We start from the raw sequence: 6,468 nt of genomic DNA, 5'->3' as shown, positions 1-6,468 counted from the left end.
TACACAAAATAAACAATAGTTACCAGAATTTTTGGAGTATTTGATCCTCCTTCCCTTCTCCCAATCGTGTCTGTTGAGACCTTTCTTCAGAATACAAAGCCACAAGAGTAGATCACACTTTCCTTTGAAAAATATGACTTTGAAGCACTGAGAAAGGTGAAAGGGTCTGGAAATGTCTGAAGGTATGGTGAAATGAGCTGTGGAAAGATATTACTGGATATTTGGGTACAAACATTTTAATGGGGTGATAATAGAGGAATATAGCCCTCCAGGGTCCCATGAACATACAGTGCAGTATCCCAGCCATGGGTGCATACACCTGCATTAGACAGACTTCATTTTTCAAATGTTTTCTCATCTGTTTTATTATATATATTGCCATCATATGATTTCTTAAAATGTGCTTTTTTGTTTTAGTGTAACATAATTAAGAAAAAAGAGTATTGTGGCACTTTTTAAGGCTAACGAGTTGATTTCAGCAAACCATTGTGTATTATAGTACTTCAAATCCACGGAAGGCAATTTGTTAGATATGATTATGGGGGGCATGTAATAGTGAATTTTCCTGGAGTGGAAGACCTAACCAAAGACACAACCAAAAGTGAGCTGGGACATATCCAAATAGAAGACGATCAATTTATATAGCTCAGGTTTATAGTTTGAGCATACTGAGCACTCTAAGACCTGCCACTGTTGACTCTCCCTTAAGATTGTAAAGAGCTGTCTCTAAGCTATAACAGTGACTCCCGAACTTTGGTCCTTCAGGTGTTTTGGACTTCAACTCCAAGCAGCCTCAGTAGCCAATAATCAGAGATTCTGAGAGATAAATCCCAAAATATTTTGAGGATCAAAATTTGGGAATCACTTGTGCTTTCACTACCATTCCCCCTCTCAGTTGGTCTATCCATGTGCAATTTTTTAAGATATGAGAGAAGAGCAGACATATTTAATGGGAAGAGATACTCTCCTAACTCATCAAACCTACATCTATTCCCTTGAGTGATCTATCTTGGAGAAGCTTAAAATAGTATCAAAGCATTCAATAATGGTAATAATTCAGTTAGATCAGAAACCTAAGTTTAAGCTAATGTGGAACTGCAACTTCCAGAATTGGCACTTGTTGCAAGTTCAGCGAGAGCATGCATGGGACAAAAGTGTGATGCAAAATGGGGAAGCTGCTCTACCTTCATTTGTTTGGTTTCTTGTACTCTCTCTCTCTGAGCATGCTTTTTGTGGTACTCTGCTGTTTTTTTCCTATCTGTCTACTGAGGGCTACCAAGTATTCAGCCTTGTCTTTGCAAGCTGAAAAAAAAGGATAGTTCAACTTTTAAACAACTTCAGGCTCTAACAACTCTCAGGTCCCTAATCTATCAGGTAAATGGTGGCTTCCAGTAGTTTGAACCCAGGCTACTTCAAAGACTTGTCCACACAAGCTTGCTTCGCTACTAAGACTGTCAGAGGTCTTTCTTTAGGTCTTCCCAGTTAAGCAGTCAAGGACACTTCCACAGGGCCTTCCCTTAGTAATTATTGGTTATATAGTGCATTTCCCAGGTGAACTTCCCAGGTACTGTACCCTTTTTCAAGTATGTAAGATTGCACTTTACAGATTCAGCTTTTAAAAAAGTATGAGGTATTTAAATTTATTTAGGACAAGATTTTACATAACACTGTCAGAATACAGTCTGTCTCTTCTTCTCGAAATGAGAGTTGGAAGCACTACCTCTTCAGTATTCGTTCTTATTACTGTCAAACGCTAGGTGACAATCCTTCAATTTGTTCACAGCTTTGAGATTTTGTGCTTCGATGTATTATATCTACCACTCTTTTCATCTGTTTTCTCCTTTTGTGTAGTTTCCTGTATTAGGTTATTAGTTCAATGGTAATTGCCAGAAGGATGATTTAGAACATTTCTAGATAATAAATAATAAATAAAATAGGGCAGGAATGATGAATTCATATGGTTTCTTCAGCTGCATCTGGAGTTCTGTACTTCTGGAAGATGAGAAGTAAATTATATTGTCTCAAATAGTTCACAAAATTGCCTTTAGAAACTGTCTGAGAGAATAAAAAGTTAACTTAAAAATAGTAGTAAGATTTTTTTTTACCTAAAGTTACTGTATTTACTCAAATCCTATGCAAACTTCTTTTTTTGATAATTTAGATTGCCAAAATTAGGCTGCACTAGATTTGAGTTTGTTTAATAGGGGAATCTTAGTGTTAACCTGGAGCTTCTGTTTGAGGGATGTCATCTGTAATTTCATTGTCATAGCACAATGCTATGCAATCCTGGGTTTTGTAGTTTGATGAGGCATCAGCACTCTTTGGCAGAGAAGGCTCAAGGCCTTGTAAAACTACAATCTCCCATGAGCCCATAGCATTGAATTAAGACAAAGGGGGTTCATTCTACAGCATAGATTCACCCCAAAGTTTTCTTTTTCCATTGATGAAAGCTCTTGTGTTCCAACAAAATTGTTTTTAAAGATGGAATTCTAAGTGGGCAGCATCTGTAATGGGCATATTATAAAGAGTGCACCTTTGGCTGCTGTGCATTACATTTGCCAGCAAAGACTTATTTTGGTTTCAGGGTTTTGAAAATTGAGTTGTGCATTAGATTTAATGGTGCATTAGACTGAAGTAAATATGGGTAATTGATTAAAGCTATGTATGGTACCTCCAGCTATTTCTTTTAAGGGTTGGTATGTGTTTCAAGGTGTGTATGTATGCAGGAAGTATAACAACAACAACAACAACAACAACTTGTGATCAGCTAAACATTCACACCTAACTGCAGCAGGGAAGAGCTCCTTGTCCCACCCCAGCCATTCCACAGATATATAAACCCATTTTTCCTACTTCCAACAGACCTCACAACCTCTGAGGATGCTTGCCATAGCTGCAGGCGAAACGTCAGGAGAAATGCCTCTAGAACATGGCTCTATAGCCCGAAAAAACCCACAAGAACCTAACAACAACTTCTTTATTTCTAACCCGCCCTCTCTTCCCGAAGGGATTCAGGGTGACTTCCAAAAAAGGCAGACATTCAATGAACATATATTTTGGCTATCAGTCTATAGAAGACATGACAAAGGGCCTTGCCTAGTTGTTTTTCATAAAACAATACAGGAGGGACTGTTTGTTTTTCAGTCTCCCACTTTACTTATAAACTTACAAATTTATTTTCTCATTTGTTATGTTTTGTGTGTATAAACATTTCTCCCTGCAACTTCAGTTGCCCTATGCTTTTACTTTTTAACTTTTGTTATTTAAGGCATTGTCTACTGCCTTTCATAAAACGACAAGTGGTTTACAGTACACTTTAAAATTTGTGCCGGATTCCAGTTTTAGCATTATGGCAATCAAAACATTTTACGTAAGCAGTTATACTTTTCCATCTGCGGCGTGTTACCTCCATGCAGCCATTTGTTCTCACACATCTCTCTCATTTTTGACTGGGAGATGGAGGGTCAATTGTGTTTTGTACAACAGATGAAATCAAAGATCTGATGTCTGTCCCAGTGGTAAGAGCCAACATAACAGTGCTGCTGCATTTTTACATTACACTAAAGGCATACAGGATCTTAATCATAATAAGCAACGATGGTCTCAATACAAAAGCATGGTACAATGCAATCCAAAATATTAACATGGCAGACTGGAGCATTTCTGGCTCAGTTAAAGCTTTAAGATGAAAAAAAAATGCTTGGGGAGAATAAAAACATTTCGCCTTCCCTGCCAGAGTGCTGGTGCCTCATCAAACTACAGCTTCTATGATTCCATAACATTGAACCGTGGCATTTCAAGTAGTATCAAACTCCACCCAGCCTGGGCCGCTGTGAGTTTTCTGGACTTTTTGGGCATGTTCCAGAAGCATTTTCTCCTGCTTCTGGAACATGGCCATGCAGCCCGGAAAACTCACAGAGACCAAGTGATTCCGGCCACGAAAGCCTTCGACTACATCCATCCATCCTACTTGGACATCCCAGATGTGGTCTGACCTCAATTCTGCCTTAGTCAGACCACATCTGGAATACTGTGACCAATTCGGGGTGCCACAATTTACAGGAGATATTGACAAGCTGGAATGTGTCCAGAGAAGGGTGACTAAAATGATCAAAGGTCTGGAGAACAAGCCCTATGAGGAGCGGCTTAAAGAGCCGGGAATGTTTAGCTTGAAGAAGAGAAGGCTGAGAGGAGACATGATGAGGGCCATGATGAAGGATTGTGGCGCAGCTGGCTGAGTGTCAGGTGCATTAAGACTCTGACCAAAAGGTCATGAGTTCGAATCCATCTGTCAAGTAGGAAAATAAGGTACCACCTTAAAAGTGTGGGGAGGCTAAATTCACTGATTTATGAGGCCATAAAGAAGACTCCAGCAAAGCATTCCAGCGGGGAAGCATGTGGGGAATGCGGAAGTGCTTAATCAACGTTGCAGATGGACGATGAAAGCGATAGTTCCCCTGGCGACCAGAAAAAGTTAAATAGCCTCTGTGTATGTCTGTATATGTTTGGATGTCAAAAATTGGCATTGAATGTTTGCCATATATGTGTATACTGTAATCTGCCCTGAGTCCGCTGCGGGGTGAGAAGGGCGGAATATAAAAGCTGTAAATAAATAAATAAATATAAAGGGGGAGTCATTGGGAGGAGGGAGCTGACTTATTTTCTGCTGCCCTGGAGACTAGGATGCGGAACAATGGCTTCAAACTACAAGAAAGGAGATTCCATCTGAACATGAGGAAGAACTTCCTGACTGTGAGAGCCGTTCAGCAGTGGAACTCTCTGTCCTGGAGTGTAGTGGAGGCTCCTTCTTTGGAAGCTTTTGAACAGAGGCTGGATGGCCATCTGTCAGGGGTGATTTGAATGCAATATTCCTGCTTCTTGGCAGGGGGTTGGACTGGCTGGCCCATGAGGTCTCTTCCAACTCTTTGATTCTATGATTCTAGGAGTGTGGTGCAGGCTCCTTCTTTGGAGGCTTTTAAGCAGAGACTGGATGGCCATCTGTCGGGGGTGCTTTGAATGCGATTTTCCTGCTTCTTGGCAGAATGGGGTTGGACTGAATGGCTCACGAGGTCTCTTCCAGCTCTATGATTCTACTGTGCATATAGAATCTGACTTCTTCAGTGTCTTTCTGCGACCTCTGCAACGCCTACCTCCCGCCATGAGGTGGCGCTGGGGCGTCTAGTGGCGCCGCTCTATTTAGTGGCTACCGCCTCCTCGGGGCTGTTGACGTCATTGGCAGGCGCCTCGCGGGAAAAGAGGCCCCGCCCCGGACTGGAGCTGTGGAGAATCGAAACTCCAGTGTGGCGGAGAGGAGTTGGGAGGCTGGGGGTTGTTTCTGTCCCTCGAGGCCCTGCTTTCCCCCTCTTCCTCCTCCTCCTCCTCCTCCTCCCAGGTCCAGGCTGAGGCTGGCTGGCTGGCGGGCTGCTTCCCCCGTGAGTGCAGCGAGTAGGGTCCCCTCGGGAGGGCTGGTGGGCCCGTCTCCTTCCCCGCTGCCTCACTAAGGCCCGGCCTGCTCTTCCTTGAAGGCCCCCTGCTCTCCCCTCCTGCTTTTGCAACTGCTCCCAAATCCTTTTCCCTCCTCGCCGCCGGGGGAGGATGCCTGCCTCTTCCTCTCTGCCTCAGACCTCAAAAGCTGGACTCCTAGGCTTACACCCCAGGAAATACATTCTGTAGAACGAAGTAGGATCTTGTTTTTTTGGTGAGCCTCCTTAACTCCAACCTTAGTGCCTAAGGGTGGATCCTCCACTATTTGAAGGCCCAATGCTGTGGAATCACAGGAGTTGTAGTTTCACAAGACCTTCAGCCTCCTCTGCCAAAGTGTGCTGGTGCTTCAAAAACTGCAACTCCCAGAATCCCATAGCATAGAGCCATGGTAGTTCAAGTGGTGTCAAACTGCATTCATTCTACAGTGCGGATCAGTCATAGTCTGATCTACAACTTTGGCCCTCCAGGTGTTTTGGACTTCAACTCTCATAATTGGAATTTATTTATTTCATATCAGAAGCAATTTTTTTGGTCGTCCCTCGAGAAACTGCAAGTCGCTTCTGGTGTGAGAGAATTGGTCGTCTGCAAGGATGTTGCCCAGGGGACGCCTGGATGATTTGATGTTTTTATCATCCTTGTGGGAGGCTTCTCTCATGTCCCCGCATGAGGAGCTGGAGCTGATAGAGGGAGCTCATCCGCCTCTTTCCGGATTTGAACCTGCAACCTGTCAATCTTCAGTCCTGCCAGCACAGGGGTTTAACCCACTGGGCTCCATCAGAAGCAATGCATAAATAAGTATAAAACCAATAAAAATAGTAGGAGCACAAGCTCTGAACATATCTTCCCCTATGAACCAGCTCAGAGACTGAGATCATCTGGGGAGGCCCTGCTCTCAGTCCCGCCTGCCTCACAAGTACTCCTGGCAGGGACGAGAGACAGGGCCTTCTCAGTGGTGGCCCCTCAATTGTGGAACTCCCTCCCTAG

The 6,468-nt window shown here is 43.3% G+C and overlaps 1 protein-coding gene across 2 annotated transcripts in view; it reads left to right on the top strand.

The window, feature by feature from the left end:
• The first annotated feature begins 5,248 nt into the window (after positions 1-5,248).
• The window catches only part of CMTR1 (cap methyltransferase 1), a 40,382-nt gene continuing 39,162 nt past the window's right edge, over positions 5,249-6,468 (top strand). Inside the window, exon 1 of one of the 2 annotated variants that reach the window (XM_060754075.2) lies at positions 5,249-5,432. The gene's annotated coding sequence lies outside the window, so the exon portion shown is untranslated. Of the gene's footprint in view, positions 5,699-6,468 lie in introns of both variants that reach the window. The other variant, XM_060754073.2, reaches the window with a different exon arrangement.

Source organism: Anolis sagrei, chromosome 1 (genome assembly GCF_037176765.1).
Source record: "Anolis sagrei isolate rAnoSag1 chromosome 1, rAnoSag1.mat, whole genome shotgun sequence".
Classification (NCBI taxonomy): domain Eukaryota; kingdom Metazoa; phylum Chordata; class Lepidosauria; order Squamata; family Dactyloidae; genus Anolis; species Anolis sagrei.
The sequence above is the reverse complement of the archived record's forward strand: the minus strand, read 5'-3'. Positions and strand labels throughout refer to the sequence as shown.